We start from the raw sequence: 21,210 nt of genomic DNA on the forward strand, positions 1-21,210 counted from the left end.
CACTTAACCCATTATTTGACCAATAATCCAAAAAAGTCATTTTCACCAAAATTGCCGATACAAGGTCTTATCACCCCAGCGACGATATATATATATATATATATATATATATATATATATATATATATATATATGTGTGTGTGTGTGTGTGTGTGTAAAGGGTGAGAAACAATAATTCGATTAAGAATTTCTAGATTGATGTACAACGTACAAGTCAAGATTATACTCGCAAACTGGACTATGCAACACATGTTCGTGCTGTCTTTTCCCCCCTTTTTTATAGAAAAAGTGCCTCTTATTTGTATTTGATTGTATCTTATTAAAAAACAAAACCTTACGGGATAAAACGAAACAAGCATTAGAGGTCTGGAAGCAAATGAGAGCTATGTTAATTTTTACGGTGATTTCATTGACATTTTATATAACTAGGTTCTAAGCGTATACATGCAAAAATTTCTCCGGGAATAACAAGCAAATAAGGAAAAAAAACATTATTGGAAGCACGACACTTTTTAATGCATCACAGTGTGCTAGGAATTACAATGTGAATTGCCAAAAACAAAGAAAGAAAGAAAGAAAGAAAGGAATAAAGATCCGTGTGGTCATAGCATATATATATATACATATATATTATATTATATGATATCATATCATACATATATAATATATATGTGTGTGTATGTGTATTGCAAATTATTACTTCCTAGATTTTTGACCGTATCACAAATTATTCAAACGGTAAATTGTTAAGTTATCATATAAAGATCTGTTTTCTCAATAAAATTTCATCAGCCGTTGCTCGTATCTTCTTTCAAATATTCTATGCTGAATTTGTAAACGAAAACAATATAAAAAAGAATTGACGCACAAGCTCATAAGGATAATCTTGGCCGTACATAGATTATACAGCTATTCTACAGGCTTGAAAAAAAAGGATAAATGTAACCACAAAATATCGACACTTTTACCTTTTTGCAGACACTTTCCCACAATGAGAAAAAGGATGAATACAGGAACAGACACACCAATGACTACGCTAATCATGAAACGGACATTGTCACGTTTTCCTGAAATTTGAGATAGACACAATGAAAGCACGTCATTCTTTCATCACCACGTTTCATTCGAAATAATGTATGAGATAAGGAACAGGATTTCGTTTCTGCAACATATTACCATGATTACCATGAGTATGTACAGCTCCACTGATATGACTATTCGCTGACAAATAATTATTTGGACAGAATCATATCATTCAGCAGAACTGAGCGGATAGTCGTATCATTGCCTTTGTTCGTGGAAACAGGCTTACATAATTATATTTCTTGTATGAAGCTATTTCATCATTCAAAACTATTGACTCATATTAATATTACTCCGGTGACAAGTCTGATTTCAAATTCATAACAGTATCGTTACCTCTTATTTCATAATATGGTATTAGTGCCAGCAGATAGTTATATAAAGGTAAAAATCTGCTCTATTGTTCAAAGAAAAAAATGACAACGTTGTATCCAACCTGATATGGATAGAAGAGTGATTTCTTTGGCCGACGTTCCATTAAGCGAGTCACCGAAAGCGATGCATTTGAAAGTTTGCTCTCTCTCATGTTCAGGTGAAACTGTTATCGTTTCAATCCTCTCATATGTGCTGTCAGATAGCATTTTCTGTCTTGAAACCACAGAAGTCAGTGTCTTTCCCGACTCCTCAGTCCAAAGCATAGAAATGTTAGGCTTGAATCCACTCACGACACACGTAAGGTTGAAGGAAAGAGTGCTACGAGTCTCGTATGTACATTGGTTTTGATGGAACTGAGTCTCATCGACGCATTCCTCGATTGCATGCTTTGAGGCCATTGCTAGGGAAAGAGAAATCATTTATGAAATGACTTATATTCCATACTGTACTCTGAGTTATTTTTTTGCATTTTTTTTCCAATAAGCAAGCAATAAAGAATTGTATAGAAATATATTTGAAAATCTGCACAGAAGAACATTTAAAGTCGTGTAGAAATCAGTAGATTTTATGATAAAAAGAGAGTAAATGATAATCATAAAGATAACGCAGTTTGACAACGAGTTTGTTCATGACAACACTACATTTAGGCCCTAATCTTTCGTTGGCGATCTTCGTTGTTTATGGAGTGTTCACAACCTGAGACGATATGGAAAAATGCAAACAAAGACAAGAACGAGGCCGGTATAGCTCGTACGTCGCATGCTGATCTCTGCTGTTACACGAAGATCAGTTCTTTCTCGAAGTGTTTGAAATAAACAGTATAATGCGAGTAACTATAGCATCACGTCTACTATGACATATACTTATGATACGAGATATACAGCGTGATGCAAAATAACACTCCTTATCACGATCTTCTACAAAGTAGTAATTCCATACTCGTTTTACGATCCCAAATTTGAGAAATTCTGTCCATTTTATCACTTTTTACATGATTCTCTATCGCTCCTTACATGAATGCAGGATTCTTTTTTTTCGAAGAATTTGCATAGATTGCGTGTGGGAAATGACAGGCTGCCTATTGTAAAAGAAAATTTTATATACGTTAAGAGAAAGCCGATCGTGTATTCTTTTCATGTTGTGATGTGTGTGATTATCTACTTGTTAGAAGCTTGTTTAGTTATTTACAATAAAAAGGAAACTTAATGGATTTTGCGAAGAAAAGCTTCTTCATATATTGGCATATAGGTTTATACATCCAGTCTTCATTAGCCCGTTTCACATTTTATCGTATGAATCATTCTCTATCAGAGTAGAGGGTGATTGTTATTGATATTTCGATCTATCAATTTAGAAAACATCTTTATTGATAGTGATATCGTTCACGTTTTTGTTGCTGTGGACTTAGAAGTCCCTTTAGCGCATTTGTTTGGTTATCTTTATCGTCAATATTTCGAAAAAAGGCAGAATATCATAGAAAATTGATCTTCAAAACATAAAAGGCATATTACTCTTAGATTTTAAAAGGACACCATGCTCTTACGCGTGGTTTTGAAGGAACATTTCAGTAAAGTTTAATTGAAACTGTAAGCCAGACAATAAATTACTTACAGCCAACCATTAAACGAGTGGAGATCTCTAACCCCTCCGAATTCGCCAAAACCACCTGACACAGGTAGAGACCCTCATCTGTCACCTCCAAGTCCGTAATGACGAGACTAAAGTTCTTGTCGATGTCGAACCCTTTCTCCAAGCTCTTAAAAATACCATAGAGGAATCTAGCCTTGGTCGTCCTTCGCTGTTCACGTGACCCACTCTCCTTGACCCAGATTACAGCTTCAGGCTCTCCTTGAAAGGTACATGGCAGCAGGATCTCGCCCCCTTTCCATCCTCTAAGGATGGGGGCAGTGTCTGTCACTGTGTAAATAGTAAAGGTATACATTTTGATGGTTTAGCTACGACAATAACAGTGTTGACTTTTGCCTTGACCTTCTCACTTATCTTCGATTCTTTTTTTTTTCGTTTTACAAGAACTTACAAAATCAAATGAAGAAGAATCGAACATATTTAATGTCCATCGATTCCCCATCAAAGATAAGTTTAAACCAGTTGAAGTGTTTTATTTTAGATAAAAGGAACATTTCAGTAAAAATAGATCGTCATTACAATAGCAGATTACAACAACAAAACCAGGAGAGCTTGTCTTGTGGAATATTGTTAGTTTATATCTGTACTGCAATGAATTACTGCACTGTACTCTCGTGTGCTACAATGCACTTGTGTCTCCTCTACGTCTCCGTAAAAGTTTAATTTACTCAGCTTATAGCGAGCACTCTCTGTTTGTAAACTGTCTCACAATATTAAACCAAAATGTTAGCACATTATGCTCTTATCCTATTTCCATTTGCCACTCATGCGCCCTTGACTGAATCTCAATCAAATTTGTTGACTTTCTCAAAAATCATATTGCCATCATTTTGATAGAAGATATGATTATTTCCAATATTTCTGATTCCTGTTGCAGCCGTAAAGTATTCATTGATGTAGTGCTGATACGATTTGCTGTACATTGTGTAAAGGCAATGTAGAAAAGATAGTTTGTTAACAACCTATCTTTATGCAACACGAACAATGTATGTACACTCAGCAAAAAAAAAAAAAAAGAAAAAAAAAAGAAAAAAAGAAAGTAAACACTTTTTCCGGTTAATATTTTGCATAGATGTAGACAAAATGTGTCATATACCATATCAAAGATTATTTAATTGGTTATTAACCTGGTAGGTTTATACAAAGGGAAATGTTACGAATGAGTGAACACATTTGTTTTTGTCCTCCGAGGCAGAAAAGTAAAAATTGCAGAATTGGACATATTGAAATTCATTTGCAAATGCCCTCCAAGATAGCAATGATAACAAAAGACCAATTTAAAGCAATGAGAGACATGAAGGAAACAGCAGAAATAAGATTCCGTTCCCTTGTTTCCCTTTATATTCAAAACAAAAACATAGTGGGGAAACTGAAGGTGGAACATAAGCATTTTCCATCAATTCAAACTATAAATGACATAGGGAGTATAAGCCGTAAAGGTGATAAAATCGACAGAATTTCTCCATTTTACCTTTTAATTAAAGAAATTAGGAATGCGCGAGACAAATTCAAGATCCAATTATTATTTCAAATTTTCTGAATTTGAAATAACGTTTCAAATTTAACCTTCTGTACCATGATTTTCTCTTATGTCTTTTGACTGCGAATGTGACAGAAGATTCTTCAGTTTCCTCCATTTTTCCTTTTTTGTTAATCTTTTGAGGGTTACAGAGACATTATTGAGATCATAGGTTGATTTTTGCAAATTAATTTGCATTTCTTTTGTATTGGATTTGTCATTTGTTCTCATTGGAAGAGCAAATACGCTTGAATAACAACTTGTCCATTCTGCAATTTTAACGTTTGTGCCTTGGAAGAGAAAAGCGAATGTGTTCACTCATGCGTAAAGTTAACATTTTCATGGACGTTCAAGATTGATAGCTAATTAAATTACCTTTAAATGGTATATAAAACACCATTTTAGCCAGATAGTATGTGAAAAAGTTAAACTTAAAGAAGTGTTTACTTTTTTTTTTTGCTGAGTGTACAATGATAATACTGAAACCAATAGTTCAAAATCAATAAGAAATCAGTCAAACAGAATGTCAGTCAGACTTTGTGTGTTTATCCTTTTTTTCTGTTTCAGGTTCAGTTAGCAATATGATAATGGACGAATTGAGTTTCTTGGCTCTAATTCGGTGAAGGAACCCCCCCCCCCCCAGAAAAAAAGTAATCATGGTTAGTGAATGGGCCAAAAGTGGTCTTGTTTTTATTTTCTTTATTTTTTTCATGTGACCTTCGTATCAAACAGTAGACAATATAGAGGTACACTTTATTAGTAATAACACAGTATTTTCAAAATTTCCCTTTTATTTTGTGCCATTGTAAATCTTTCACAAATGTTGTATAGAGCAATTTATTTATCATAGTATCTATGTACAATTCTAATATTATGGAAATATGAAATGTGATTCTAATTAATGTACCTTACCTAAACAATGAATCAAAGTTTTCTATTTCAACCAATAGCGCCCCCACGTGATGACCTTTAGACATCTCAAACATAGCAAATAGTGAAAATGCGCCGCAAATAATCTTAACTATTAAAGATGAAGGATTTGTAAAGGGACAACAATTATTTCATCAAAGCATATTTCCTTTGTACTTCTTTGCATTGTTGTTATAGCTAACTCAGTAGGTGACCTAAAGAAATTTCAGTATAGGGTCATGTAATATTTGAGTTGCCCTATAATACCCGTGCGCTAAGTAATCAGCATGACGAAGATACATCAAATAATGAAGAATGTACATAATGGCCAAATGTGCCACTCTATCATCCCCGAGTCCCCATCCCGGCCTGGAAGGATCAAAATATATACAGATAAGGTCAAGTTGTCTGCAGTTGAACGTTGCGTTTTATTGTCTTGAGCTAATATTGGTTTCAGACAAGGATATAGCACATTCATGGCCCTTTTAGAATTCATCAATAATGCTACTTTGGCTTTTGAAGAAAAAAATATTGTTATTGGATTATTCTTAGATTTATCATAAGCCTTTGATACTATTGATCACAAAATTCTGATAAGTAAAATGTATCATTATGGAATTAGAGGCAATGTGTTAAACTGGTTTGAAAGTTATTTGTTAAACAGAAAACAATATGTGTCTATTGACAATCATACTTCACAATTTCAATATATCAATGTTGGTGTCCCGCAAGGAATAGTGTTAGGTCCATTAATCTTTTTGCTTTATGTTAATGACCTGGCTTTTGTAAGTGATGTTTTAAGGCCCATTATGTATGCTGATGACACAAACATCTTTCTGTCAGGCAAGGATATCCATGATATGAATGTTGTATTCAATGCAGAACTTGAAAAGGTGTATTCCTGGTTTTTGTCCAACAAACTCACTATCAATTTTGAAAAAAAAAACAAATTTTATGATATTTAGACCTCAGCAATTACAGCTAGATACAACCTTGTTTGATTTATTCATCAATGACAAAAAAAAAATAAGTAATTAAAAAAAAAACAAAGTTTCTTGGTGTCATAATTGACGAACATCTCACATGGAAAGAACAAGTTCAAAATATTTCAGGTAAAATAGCAAAAGCAGTGGGTATTTTAAACAGATTGAAGAGTTTGCTTCCTCTTCGAATTATGTTAAATATTTATAATACCTTGGTTTTGCCACATCTTTCATATTGTACTGTTGTATGGGGAAACTGCTCTAAATATCTTTTGAACAGATTGATTGTTTTACAGAAACGTGCAGTCCGTTGTCTCTCAAACTCTCACTTTTTAGCTCCGACAAACCCTTTGTTTGAGAAATTGAAGGTTTTAAAGGTTTTAGATTTGTATACATTGCAGGCAGCATGCTTCATGTACAAATTTTCTAAGGATTTACTGCCTGATGTTTTTAAAGATTATTTTATCTGTAATAACAAAGTCAATATGTATAGAACTAGAAACTCTGATAATTTGTATGTACCATTCTACCGTCTTAGCCTGACAAGAAAGTCAATAATGTATACAGGCCCAAAAATATGGAATTCAGTTACGCCCAGTTTGAATATTATGCTCCACCATTTCATCATTCAAAAGACAGTTTAAATTACAGTTGATTAATGCTTATTGGTCATAGAACTGTGCTGTGTCTACAATGTATACAGTGCACTGGCTGATTCTCGGCATGTGTTGTTCTGTGTTCTTCATTCGGGCGCCTGCTCGGTGACCTTCATCCTGGCGCGCTGGCGGGGTGCGCGCGCCCGGGTGGGGGTCGCCGGGCGGCCGCCTCGGGTGGGGGATGCAGAATGATACAGGTTGGAAATCGCGCGCGTGCCTGTGGTGATCATGATCGGAGCCTTCTACATTCATTGTATTACAATAATTATTCTTTTACACTAACTCAGTACAGTATGTACATGTATCCTAATGGAGGGTTCGGATCATGCTAGAAGTGGTGCGCCCTCAGTGGCGGGGCGCGGCTCACGATATGGCTTGACATATTAACTTAAGAATCTCGTTAAGATTCACGATTATACAGCTGCACACAATATTCAATGATACTCAGTATTGTTATATGTAATTTTCTTGTCTTTGTCGATTTTTATAGAATATTATATGCTCAAATTATATATATATATATATATATATATATATATATATATATACATATATTTTAAATTGCATTCAAATTCAATGATAATTCTTGCCCAGCTTTTTGTCCCACCCTTTTATGGTTGTTTTTGGTATGTCATGGTTCCTTCCTTTTGGATGTTTTGTTTTTTTCTTGTCCCTATTTATTGCAAATCCAGTTCTTTTTTATGCGACTTATGATTTATGAAACAGTGTATAACGACATACAGTTTTAATATTGTATATTTGCTCATGGGATCAGCCTCGAAAGGCCAATGGCCTATTGCTGATTTCCTCCACCATTTATTTTGATTGTTATGTCAATCTTGAACACACACTTTTTAACTTTTAACTGTGATTATGCACTTATCCAAAATAATTTTTGGTTTGTATATGTATGTGTTAGAACTGATTGATTGTATATCTATATGATTTTACCTGAACTTATGGAAATAAACTAAACTGAAACTGAAACTGAATATCCTCAAAATTATTTCCGTCGACAATGGGGAATATGTTGATCAGTGTTAAACCAAGGAGGTATACCTCCTTGGTTAAACTCTGTTTTCAGTTTGTGTGGTGTTGTAATTATGGAAATAGAAAATGGGAGGGGAGTGGAATGGGCTAGATTGAATACTGCCAGGCACTGTCTTTTTAATCATATTCAGTAGCTTTTCCTAAATTGTTTTTCACTAAGTCCGATCTACTCTTACCTACGTTGTTGATATAGTGAAACCTTGTCCATGTATTTTGCCATGAACAGGTGATGACATGTAAAAGTGGAGTCAAAATGACACTGTAGTCATTACACTTGATACCTTTATCCAAATTTGCCTTACAATAGTTTCACATTACCCTCATGACGATTAACATTCTGTGACGATTGTGTCACTGCGCATTAATTTTCCTTCAATTTTGCAAGTCAAACTCTTAAAGATAGAAATAAAATGTGGAGTACGACAAGGGTCTATTCTCGGGCCTCTTCTTTTTGTTATTGTATATAAATGATTTGCCGCATTCAACATATGATGTAGATTATATATTATTTGCAGACGACACAAGTGTATTTTGTAAAGGCACAGACCCAAAGACAATATTTTATAATATGAATGTTCAACTTGATTGTATAAGAAATTGGTTGTCGGTAAACAAATTGATTTTGAATGTTGATAAGACCAATTATATATTATTTGGAACAAGAACTAACATTGACAGTAATTTGAAATTGATGTATAGAGATGAGGAAATTAAACGAGTATATGATATAAAATTTTGGGGTGTTTTTATTGAGGATAAATCAGCACACATACTTTCACACGCACATTTGACTTGCCCTATTCCTTCCTTCCCTTCTTGTCTGCTTTCAGTAATTTGTAAGCAAGTATTTATGATCATGTTATGGTCAATATGTTGTTCCTATATAAAATATGGATGAAATAGATCTATGTACACATAAAAATGTCCAATGTCGGTATTATTTATCTGACGAGTTTAACTCAGAATTTTCTAGCAATGAACATTTTCTCAGTATAAACACGTTAATGCTCGCAGTCTTCAAAGAAATTTTGAAAATATGCAATTATTGTTGTCTGCGATAAATATGAATTTTTCAGTTATTGGTGTCACAGAAACATGGCTTAACGACAAATCTCCCCCTTTATATAACATTGATGGATATTCTGTTGTCCGGTCTGATAGAAAATGCGGACGAGGGGGCGGAGTTGCTTTGTTCTTATCACACTCGTTATCGTTTAAATTAAGACCTGATTTGATTATAACGGAAATGAATTTGATTGCATGTGTGTTGAAATTAATATATGTAATAGAAGAAATATAATACTTTGTGTTGTATACAGGCCCCCTCATACAGACAGTAATTCATTTTTGGAAAATTTGGATGTTTTATTAGAGCTGATGAATCAAGAAAACAAAAATATTTACTTGATGGGTGATTTCAATATTGATCTTTTGAATCAAGGAAGTAATGCTAAGAATAAGTTTTGCAATATTTTGCAAGCAAATTTCTGTAATGTCACTATAGATAAGCCCTCGAGAATGACGGTTAACTCATCAACACTGATTGATAATATTGTTACTAATATTGACACAGATCATTCGAAATCTGGTCTTTTGTATAGTGATATATCTGATCATTTACCTATATTTTTTATCTGTGACGAGATACAACATTCCCATGTCAAGCAAACAGAAAGTAAGAAGAAGCGCAAATTCACATCAGAAAATATATCATTACTCAACGACGATTTAATCTCGGAGACATGGGATGATGTATTGCTTTGCGCAGACCCAAATATTGCTTATGATACGTTTTGGAATATATTTCTTTCTTATTTTAACAAACATATCCCCGCAATTGAAAGGAAAAGTAATAGAAAAATTAAAAATCCATGGATAACAAAAGGAATTTTCCGATCAATAAAGAAAAGAAATATGTTATATAAATGCAGTTTACGCTATCCTAATAATGATAACGTTAATCGATATAAATCATATAGAAATAAATTGACACAAATTATAAGGCTTTCCCGTAGGATGTTTTATACAGAAGCCTTTCAAAATGCTACTGGAAATATGTCAGCCACTTGGAAAGTTATTAATGATGTCATTGGTAAGCAAAAGAATATGTCAACGTTTCAAATAATTATGCGTGACGGTCAAACACTCTGTAACCCTAGGGATGTAGCATGTTGTTTCAATGAGTATTTTGTTGCTATAGGTCCTAGTCAAGCTTCAAAAATAGATCCCACACAAACTGATTTTTCGCAGTATTTAGGTGCGTCAAATGATAATTCATTATTCTTTAAACCAACAGATTAAAGTGAGATTCTTGACATTGTTCACTCATTAAAATCAAGTTATGCAACTGGTAAAGATGAAATGAGTACGTATTTTTTAAAACAGATTATTAGTAGTATACACACTAAGAAAAAAAGGTTCAATAAGGGAGCTAGAAGGGTTCGAAGTCGCGAAAATGGGTGCAAACTACACGATTTGAGAAAATGGTGGAACTTTGCTTCTTATATGGTTCATTTTGGGTTCGATCTTGCCACGGTCATTGACGGTGCAATATTACGCCCCAAACTAGTCTCAAAACAAAGGCCATCCTATGGTGTTTCTCGGCACTAAAATGAAACATTACATATCCTTGTGCTGATACTATGAACATATATTTTTTGATATCAGGAAACTTAAGTTTCTTTCATATTCTGTAATCATTCATCGAGAGTATATTTTCAAATTAAGTTGAGTCCATGATGAAAGGGGTCTACTAAAAAAACAAACGTAGAATACCTTATTGCTTGTCTGGTATTGACCAATCACATTGTACACATAACCTAGGAGGTTTAACAGATGAAGTTCCAACTGGATGTAATTATTCAAATAGTCGTCAGATTTCTATTGCTGTACAAAACAATTCCACAGGTGCATTTGTGCCTTCGCTGATCGGGATTCGATGCCGCCGTCTCGCTGAGCAATCAGAAGATTCATTTTGGACGTTTACATAATTTTAGCTATATTTTGCTTCAAATGAAATCCTATACTTTAAGATAAAAACATATAAAACAAAAGTCAATTCTGAACAGAAATATTATTGTGCAAAAGTGTTAATCAGAGCTGTTTCATGTGAAAGTGTTTAAACTGTACCCTGGATAGCCGGTTTATTTTATCACTTTTCCTCATGATTCTGACAAAGCAAACTGATATGAATCGTCAAATAGAATTCTTTATCAATAGAAACATCAGATTACTGCCCAGGCATGCCTATTAGAATAATGTTCGTTTTATTTCATTTTTTTAGCAATTTCTATTCGTGTATCCCCGTGTCTTTAACATTCACCTAACCTATCTCTTATTGGTTGGGATGTCGAAACGTAATTACCATTACAAAGACATATCTTCCTGCTTGTGGTTCATTCTTGCTAAGGTGCAATATTGAGCCCATAACAAGTCTCAAAGAAAGACCCATATGGTGTTGATCGACACTTGAATACAATATTGCATACCGTCGTGGTGCTACTATGTACATGTTTTTTTTTTAAGACATCATAAAACTTGATGTTCTCCCATAATTTCATAATCATTCATCGGAGCATTTTTAAATGAAGTTGAGTCTTTGATGAAAGGGTCTGCGAACAAGCTAACGAAGAATACTTGACTGCTCGTCTGGTATTGACCAATCGAAATGGAATATGTCACAGCATTCCCTGCATGCTTACTGTGCGATGATGGAATCAAACCCTACTACACGCTAAAGATTTTCGTTGCGACTCGATCTCGGGACAGAAAAAAAAGTCAATATTTTTTCAAGGCCCTCAAATCTGGAATTCCATCCACTGTGATGTGAAATGTAAGAAAACGGTACAAAGTTTTAAGGAAGCTTTCAAACGTATTTTACTTGAAAGGTTTTCTGGAAGTTACCAATATCATTTTACGAATTTATAAGAGACTAGCAAGATAGGGTGTGTTTGTGAAAATGACATCTTGTGTGTTGCTAATATGCGCTGGTCCATGTTTTTGTCTGTGTGTGCATGTGTGTGTATGTGTGAGTGTGTGTGTGTGTGTGAGTGTGTGTGCCAATGTTTTTCTCTGTATATACAATGTATTTACTTTTCCGGGATTAGTTTTAAATAAGGCCAATTGCCTTCTCACTCACCCCTTCACTTGATATCTTTTGCTGTTTGTTTGCTTTGTTTGTTTGTTTGTCACATTGTCATTTTATTCATACCATTGTCACATTTTATGTATGCATATTTTATTAAGTGAAAGTAAAGGAAATGATAAACTAAAATCATTTAGAGAGCAAACTCGCGGATATATAAGGGTGCAAACTACACGATTCATTTGTAAGGGTTGATTTTTCCCCTTTTTTTCATGGATTCATGCACGGTAAAGCCTAAGGGTAAAATTCATGCACATGAAAAATGTAAGCACATGTTTCCGTGTGCTTGCAAACACCACATCTTAGAATGAATAAAGACTAGCTGTGATAGTGGAATTTCTCATGAATAAATAATAAAGCATTCAAACCCTGGCCATTGTTCAACACCACTGTCAGGGTGTTAACCACATACTCCCATACACACCCATTGACCCCTGTGCAAAGTGAAAATTTTGTACAGAGTGTTGGAAATAGAGCAAAATCTGTAACCTAACTGTGAAATTGATCAAGGATTTCATGAAACTAATTTGTGTTTTAAACCACCTCCAACGAAATTGTACACTATACAACTATCTCCCATATCAATGAAAGTGTTATCTAATATATTGTTACTGAATTATTAAGAATCAAAAGTGGAAAATGTGTTTTTTTTTAACGCCTATTAATCCATAGAATACATTCGATGCAAAATAATGACATGGATGTTTCCTAAAGTGTCAATTCACGGACCCAGTAGTTTGGTCACCTGGTGTGGGCATGTTCATTCTTTTCTTGAACATAATTTATGAATTCAATGAATTGTTGAGTCGTGCAAACTTATGTGCACATAAGTTGACTCCCAGATGGCTCATTGTACAGCTCGTTCATGCGTGTTTGAGCTGAGCATCTAGCGCAAATTCCATTTCCATAGCAGATCAGCTCTTCTGAGGCTTTTCGTAGCGGCTTACTGCAACTCTGACTTCAAAATTATTTTGTCCACTTCATAATATCAGGACCCCGCAGATTCCTACGACGTGGAAAATGGTGAGTTAAAACATCATCGTAAAGCATGATTTGAAATATCCACAATGTTCTCGACCAAGGCCTTACTCTCGATATTACCCTTCATCAAATTTCTTGTATCTGTTATGTTTTTGGTTGTATAGCCATGTCTTTTAATGTAGGCTTGCAGGCAGTAATATCAAAATGTTGATTTTAGAGTTCTGTTAAAATTGGCTGGTTTTATGCGTGCTGTTTTCTGTTCTATTTTGTTTTGTTTCGTAACCATTCTGTGGAATTAGAGCAGCTTTAGCCATAAAATGTCTTGCTATAGACGTCATGGCATTCCGATTTCAGATTTCAGATTCATTTATTGTTCATTTAGGAAATTCTTTTTGTTGGTACATGGGCGTGCACATAGGAATATCTACATACATGCATAAACTCACATATATTCATGTACATGTACACATTATAAATGATACAATTTTCACCACATACACAATTATACAAGCATAATTTATACTCACAATACAGTGAACACGTACATAATCACAAATTTCAAGTAATTCTTTATATTTACCGATCAACAACAAAACAAAATGGTTAAGAAAACGTGGAATCGGATATTCCTATAGGAAGTGTATCCTTAACATAACCTTTACGCCACCTCCCCCCCCACACACACACATCCCCAAGGATAATACATCGCGTCGTGCCATACCACATTTGATTAATAACGAATAAAAGGAACGGAAGTTGATGAAAACTTATGGATAAATAGACCAGTGTACTAACTAAACTTATAATGGCAAACATTGCACGCTTATCTTTATGCTGGGATAATTCTCTGTAGTCAGGTAGTGTTAGTGGTGGACTTAAGTTCACCCTGTATGCAGCAAGGCAGTGCATAAGAATTGAACTACACATTAAGCTGCCATGGAGTGAGTTATGTAGTCACATTTACATAAGTTAGCTCTTCTGCAAAATTATTACACACGCATGAACAGTGGCCTTGAACTCATGACACTTGATTTTCCTTTTCAGGTATTCAAGCAAGATACAATATGATGAAGTTGCGCGCATTCTCCTGATCACGTTAACTTAGGGCCTATATGCAATTCTGAAGGACAGAGTGATTCCTCAACAGAATATGTAAGTTTCATTAATGGATTAATCCGTAATACATGCATATGTATTTTCAGGTTATTGATTCATCTAGATTTTCAGCATGTGATATCCATGAAGTATATTATATTAAAGCGTATTATTACACATGAACGCAGTTTTATCAGTTACTATAACGTAGCCACCGTTTAGTGGGTTGGGGAAAATTTGATAAGACTATAGTGCAATTTTTGATACCATCTATAATCGAGAGATATGTTACTCAAGTGGACCATTGCGATCATTCATTCTTGCCTTTTCCGTTCTACGTCTTCTCAGTTTTTTTTTTTTTTTTTGACCTTTTCCTGAAAACTCCATGATGGATTGTAACTCATACAGGCAGCATCTCTACCCCGCAAGAATCTTCATTTTTTTCATTTTTTTTATTTATTTATTTTTTTATATATTATTTATTTTATTTTATTTCATTTCATTCATTATTATTACTTTTATCTATTTTTTTTTTGGAGGGGGGGGGGGGGGGGGTAATCTTCTTTTCTGTAACCAGTATATCAAAGTAAATCAAATCAATGTTATGAATAAGTAGAGGGGGCTATATTTTCACTTTTTTTTTGTGTGTGTGGTAGCAGGATAAGAGGTGTCAACCATAATGGGCATCATTACACCCATTGCCATGGCCAGCACCCGGACCATCATCTGTGGCAAGCTCAGCAACGGCTGAATGGCTGACGTCTATAAGTCTTCAACTACTCCTTTCCCAACTGTGTAAAATATACAGCAAACTGATGTTAAATTGCCATGTAATTTGATGTTGTCTTACTTTGTTATTTTATGTTATGAAGACTTTGAGTTGGTCAGGAAAAATGTGGGAATATTTGAATATGCCCTATGTCATAAATGTATGCAGGCCTACATAAAAGGTGTGTATTTTCATCTCAGTCCAAATTCGCCGCATTTTTCTTTTCAACATGACTTTACTCAGGCTATTCCACATCTATTCTTTTTTTTTCAGCTCTAACTCAGTGATGTCGGCATGCTGTCTCCTAATTCCCCGTCTGCCTGGAGAGGACATGCTGTATGTCTGTGACAAAGTAAGTGCTGCACTTTTATTTTTTTTTATGGGAGACGGGAATTCCATCTGCTTTGTGACTAGAAATAAAAGAGGAATATTTCTTTGCAAAATTATCATGTTTTACTTATATGACAAAGAGCTGAAATAAATCTATCCGACCGGATTTGTTTAGAAACCAATATCAAAGCTCAAAGGGATGGTATAGTATTGGTGGAGGTGAGGATTTGGGCTTTTAACTTTTCGTGATATACCAAGAACCTACTTATGAAATAATAGAGAGTATACCATTCTAAGAGGAATTCTAAAGATTATTTGATGAAAATTGGTTTTGAAATGGATGAGCCATCCAAAAACAAAATAAAACGCAGCGATCGTGATAAAAAGTGAGTCCTATATTATATTATTATTGCTCTGTTTCGGATATCGCAGTTATTTCAAAACCATTTCTCATTATTTCAGCAAAAGACGTTAGAAACCTGAAGTAGATCTATGCAATCAATTTAATTTTCCATTTTCTGGTCAATGGTCATAGTTGCAACCTGTTAGTTTATGTAAGCAACAAAACTGCGTAGTGTAAACGACCTATTTCCTTCGAAATTTTATTCAGTCATTATTTATTCATGCCAAAATCTCTTTCAGAACCTGGCAGGACTAAATCCCACAATCTTCACTGTGAATGCTGCGCACTAGTGACATCACTATTTGGCTGGATGGTTGTGAAATCTGCCCGAATTCCTGTATACAATCGTGTCTTCCTTCGCTACAATGTTCCCGGCCTTCTGTGCTCTGTGGCTTTCAGTATCCCAGACAAGGCAGAAACACCCGATGCATACTTCAGCAGTACATTGCAAGCCTTGATCTGAACAGGCAACTATCACGAAGAAAAACCTACGGCATTTCATTAACAATATTGTTCAATAATTGTCTTGATATAGTTTACCAGCCTTAAGTTTTCATGGTGTATACTTTTACAAGGAATTGTCACGAGAGAAATGATGTTGTTCAGCTTGTCCCTCCGTTCGTACATCAGTCTGTTATCGATTATGGCAACGTTGTATCACGCAGGGAAATGAAACGAAAAGTACAAGTGGACAAGTTAACGCAGGGAGATTACTTTAGCAGTTGAACACATCGTCACAAATTGAGGAATATCAGAAAATCCGTTGAAGAGCTATATATACACATATATTTAGAGTTTCAGTGCCGCCATTACGAGATGAGAAAGCTACATCTTTGACGTCAACCATGGAAAATTATATAAAGAAATGTAAAGAAAATAGGCATAGTTTTACGTTTCTAGCATTACAAAAGGGGGTGGGGGTAATATTACCCTTAACATTATGGCAACGACAAATAAGTGGAGGCAATTTGTACTTTTCATTTAGAATCAGATTTTATGGAATTCCCTTGATATTTTCTTCATATACGTTTCCATACATGAAAGTGACACTGAAACTTTAAAAAATGCATAACTTCCACTGGATCATACGATTTTCCATGTTCACTTATGTGTTCTTATGATATTGCTCCAATCCACGGGTACATTTGGGTTTCATTCCCCTTTAAGTACTGTTTGAGGTATCCAAATGAAACTTTGCATATGTATGTACGATTGGACGAAGTTACTTCTACCACCTTGTGGGTGCCAGCGTTCAAGGTCAAATATTGTAGGTCATTGTCAAATTCTACAATGCCATTTCGTGCTCTTTCTTTGTATCTCACCTTGTAAGCACTGTCGACATAGTATTGTGGTGTTCTTTTAATAACTTTCCACACTTTTGAGCTATATGACCACCAAATTCACTCCTTAGATCATCTAATGATTGCTGTCAAGTGTTAATATTGGTGAAGTCCGACTCCGTCAACAGTCAAAAAGTCAATGAGCTTACATTTGAAAATCAGTGTAATCACAAATTCGATATGTGGGCAAGACATCACTTCGCTTTTACCTTGTTAGATGGTGAATATTTGTGAAGCTTCCGTTTCTAATTCATACAGCATCAGCATACCTTATGTCTGAGAATAGTGGTAAAGAAGACTAGATACTTTGGCAACAGCGTGTAAAATTCGCAAAATTTTATTTTGTGCCTTATTTGCTGAACAAACGTCGTAGGAGGACTACAACCTGCCAGGCAGTATGGCGGAACAATTACTCTATTATTAGCGTCATAGAATAAATGACAATGATGTAGTTCTGAAGCATGCTATACATTAGATACTTTTGCAATGACTCCATGTATACTTTTAATCGAACTAGGTATATAATCATCAATGTCTTGTACTTGAATAACGACAGAATGATTTCGGTGAGGAAAGTTTTCTGTCACGTCATTTAATAATAAGGGAACGTGTCAATATTATGCTATTTGTTCCATAGTTATTTCTGAAGTGGTTTAATGTATTTTCCTTTAAAAAAAATCATTTTATATATACCTACGTTGCATCCAGATGCCTATTCGTTGAAAAATATGGGCAATGTATTCAAAGGACAAAGATCATACACTAATGGGCCTAGGGTATACAACATTTCACTCGTTGTTGTTGTGTTGCTTTGTTTTGTTTTGTGTGTGTGTGTTTTTTTTTTTTTTTTTGGGGGGGGGGGGGGGGACACGGTTCAAAGTGTCCTGAAACATTGTATAATACATGCATTTAGTCATGTATGATGCCAAACTGTTCCCGCTCATACAAATGCAGCCGTTTCAAGGAAATGACAAAAGATTATTCTTATACTCCATGATTTGGTAATGCTTAAGTGGTTCATAAGAGTCCAGTGAAACTGGGTACAGAACAAAAAGTGGATTTGACAATGGTATACGATATCCGCAAGTTACTCTTTGACGGGGTCTATCATCCGATTAGTATGTACATGTATAAGCACGGTAGTCCCCTTTTCGGAAACTACAAGTTAGATAAGCTGCAATCATTTTGCACGCGACCATGGCGTTATAGCCAAAGGTGATCTGCAAATCCCTGTGTGCCTACAGAGGATTGGAAAACGTAACAACTTTCTATGTATAGAACAACGAAACAGAAACTGGTGCATGTATTATTCTCAGTCACTTTGTTAGTCATTATGATGATTTGCTCATTGCAGTTCCGGAATCTCAGCTCGAGGGACTCGAATTGATCCCAAATCAGTCGGAATGCGTCTATCACCCAAAACAAAATCTGAATACATAACCATGATAACTGCGATTCTGCCTAGTCTCCATTGGTAGCCCATAAGGGCTGGTATCAAGTTCGATTTTCATATTATAATTATACCTTGGATTTAGATGTTTTCATCGAAATGCCCGTATACCTGAATATGGTATGCGTATGTCAGTTAAGTATCTAAACCATAATAAATTGTAGTCGTAATCTAAGTGCCAAGAATCTCATGATTTGAATAAGTGTGAACATGTCAACCTTATCAAGACATGTCGTGATAAGGACTTTAAGACAATTGGCATCGTCATTATAAAACAAACTCCTACTTATTAGTAAGACATGTTTTAAATTTTAGATAAATTCATGTCTATGCTGGAAACATATCTTTTTGATGATTCATGATGACGTCACTGTTACATGAATATTGTACGCATGGAAATAATTATGTAGGCCTATTCGTTTAAATGCACACAAACAACTTGTTAAATCCTCTTACTTTTTTTTTATAGATATGGTGCATACTTTCGAAATGTACGTAGCATGCTTTTGTTTTTTGAGGCTTTGTGTACTGGTAAAAAGCATATTTTATTCTTATAGATTATGTGAATAAGTACGTATTCAAGTACGTTTTGAATAAAACGTATCCAGACAAATGTATATCATATTTTTACCTCTTCCTTCATGCAGATGTATGCTCTTGCCTAGAGGGTTTGTTTGATAGATAGTGATAGTGCTCACCTCATTGGAAAGGTAATTGGGTAAGTATTTGGTTTTAGTATGTAATTCAAACACAACTATAGGTTAACTTCTACATTAACATTTCAAAACTCACAAATTCCACACACACATTTCATGATTCACAGGTTCCAAATTACACCAATCTTATTTACTTTGCAGAGTGCAACAACAGCATAAGTTTGATATACTGAGCAAACAGGCTTGCATTAGTTCGCACTATTCAAGGTTTAAAGTAGTTAAGTAACCAAATTGTACCTTGCTATGTGATGCTAAGTATATTTACCTTATAGGTATAATGTTGCAAATATGTGGTGCTTATTTCATCCATAACTGCTGCAAAATTGCTTCTTTAAAGGAGCCAATCAGTGTCACTGCCTGTTCCTCTAGAGACGCAATATTGCCCAGTAATCTCAAGGTGCACTTGAGGTTATACTGGGCAACATTGCGCCTCTAAAGGCGTAGACAGTGACACTGACTGGCTCCTTTAAAGAAGCAATTTTGCTGCAGTCATGGATCAAATAAGCACCACATAGGTGCAACATTATACCTATACATATGGCACAAAATCGCACCCTCAAAAGAGGCTACAATCTTGGAACTTAGGGTGCTTCTTTGCACCCTCACGAAAGGTGTAAAGTTGCACCAAAAGTAGAGGCAAGAGAGGGTGCAAAGTTGCGCCGAAAATTAAAGGGAGAAAGATCGCACCCTCAAGAAAGGTGCAACTCGGCACCAATTAGTGTGGGTGGAAAGATGCACCCTCAAGAAAAGGGTGAAACTTAGCACCACTTAGTGTGGGTGGAAATATGCACCCAAGGGAAGAACTTCGCACCCTCAATAAAGTGTGCAATGTTGCACCCTCTATGGAGGGGCAAAGGTGCACCCACAGGGTGCAAAATTATACCATTGCACCATGGTGCGACTTTTGCACCAATTTCTTGAGGGTGCAAGATAACACCCATAGGGAGCCACCAGTGTGACATCATTTTGCACCCTTAAAAGGTGCAAGAATGAATCATTTTTTCTTAGTGTGTACTGACACCCTTAGTGTACATCTGTAATTTGTCACTCTCAACTGGTATATTTCCGAATGCATGTAAAATTGCTAAAGTTATTCCAATATATAAAAAAGATGACTCTTCTTTTGTATCAAATTACCGTCCTGTTTCTATTCTTCCTAGTATTTCTAAGGTAATAGAAAGGCTTGTATATAACAGATTGTATGATTTTTTGACACAATATGATATATTTAACCAAGACCAGTATGGTTTCAGGAAATTTCATTCGACAGATATTGCACTAGCCCAATTATAAGATAGAGTGTCGACTGCCTTAGCTGAACAAAAACATGTCATCGGTGTTTTCATGGACCTAAGCAAGGCATTCGACACTCTTGACCACACTATCCTCATACGTAAATTGCAGTCTTATGGTGTTCGTGGCATTCCACTTGAATGGTTTAAAGATTACTTGTTAAATAGAAAGCAATACGTGTACTATGAATCTGTTAACTCTGAAGTATTACCTATACAATGTGGAGTCCCACAAGGATCCATATTGGGACCGTTATTATTTCTAGTGTATGTAAATGATATTTCAAACTCATCTAAGTCACTGCAATATATTATGTTTGCTGATGACACCAATGTATTTTGTTCCAATTCTGATTTTCATTCGCTCCTAAGAACTCTTAACACTGAATTACCGAAATTATCTATGTGGTTTAAGAGTACTAGATTATCACTTAATCTGAAAAAGACAAATTTTATGTATTTCTATAA

The 21,210-nt window shown here is 35.0% G+C and overlaps 1 long non-coding RNA gene across 1 annotated transcript in view; it reads right to left on the bottom strand.

The window, feature by feature from the left end:
• Positions 1-724: 724 nt before the first annotated feature.
• LOC139725206 (uncharacterized) overlaps positions 725-21,210 on the bottom strand; it is a 60,313-nt gene continuing 39,827 nt past the window's right edge. The window contains exons 3-4 of the long non-coding RNA XR_011710537.1: positions 1,520-1,858; positions 725-1,067 (exon numbers count right to left, since the gene is read on the bottom strand). This is a non-coding gene — a long non-coding RNA (uncharacterized lncRNA). The remainder of the gene's footprint in view (positions 1,068-1,519; positions 1,859-21,210) is intronic.

This window comes from Diadema antillarum, unplaced genomic scaffold (assembly GCF_040938485.1).
Source record: "Diadema antillarum isolate AM-2024a unplaced genomic scaffold, OU_Dant_1.0 seq00000024_RagTag, whole genome shotgun sequence".
Taxonomy (NCBI): Eukaryota; Metazoa; Echinodermata; class Echinoidea; order Diadematoida; family Diadematidae; genus Diadema; species Diadema antillarum.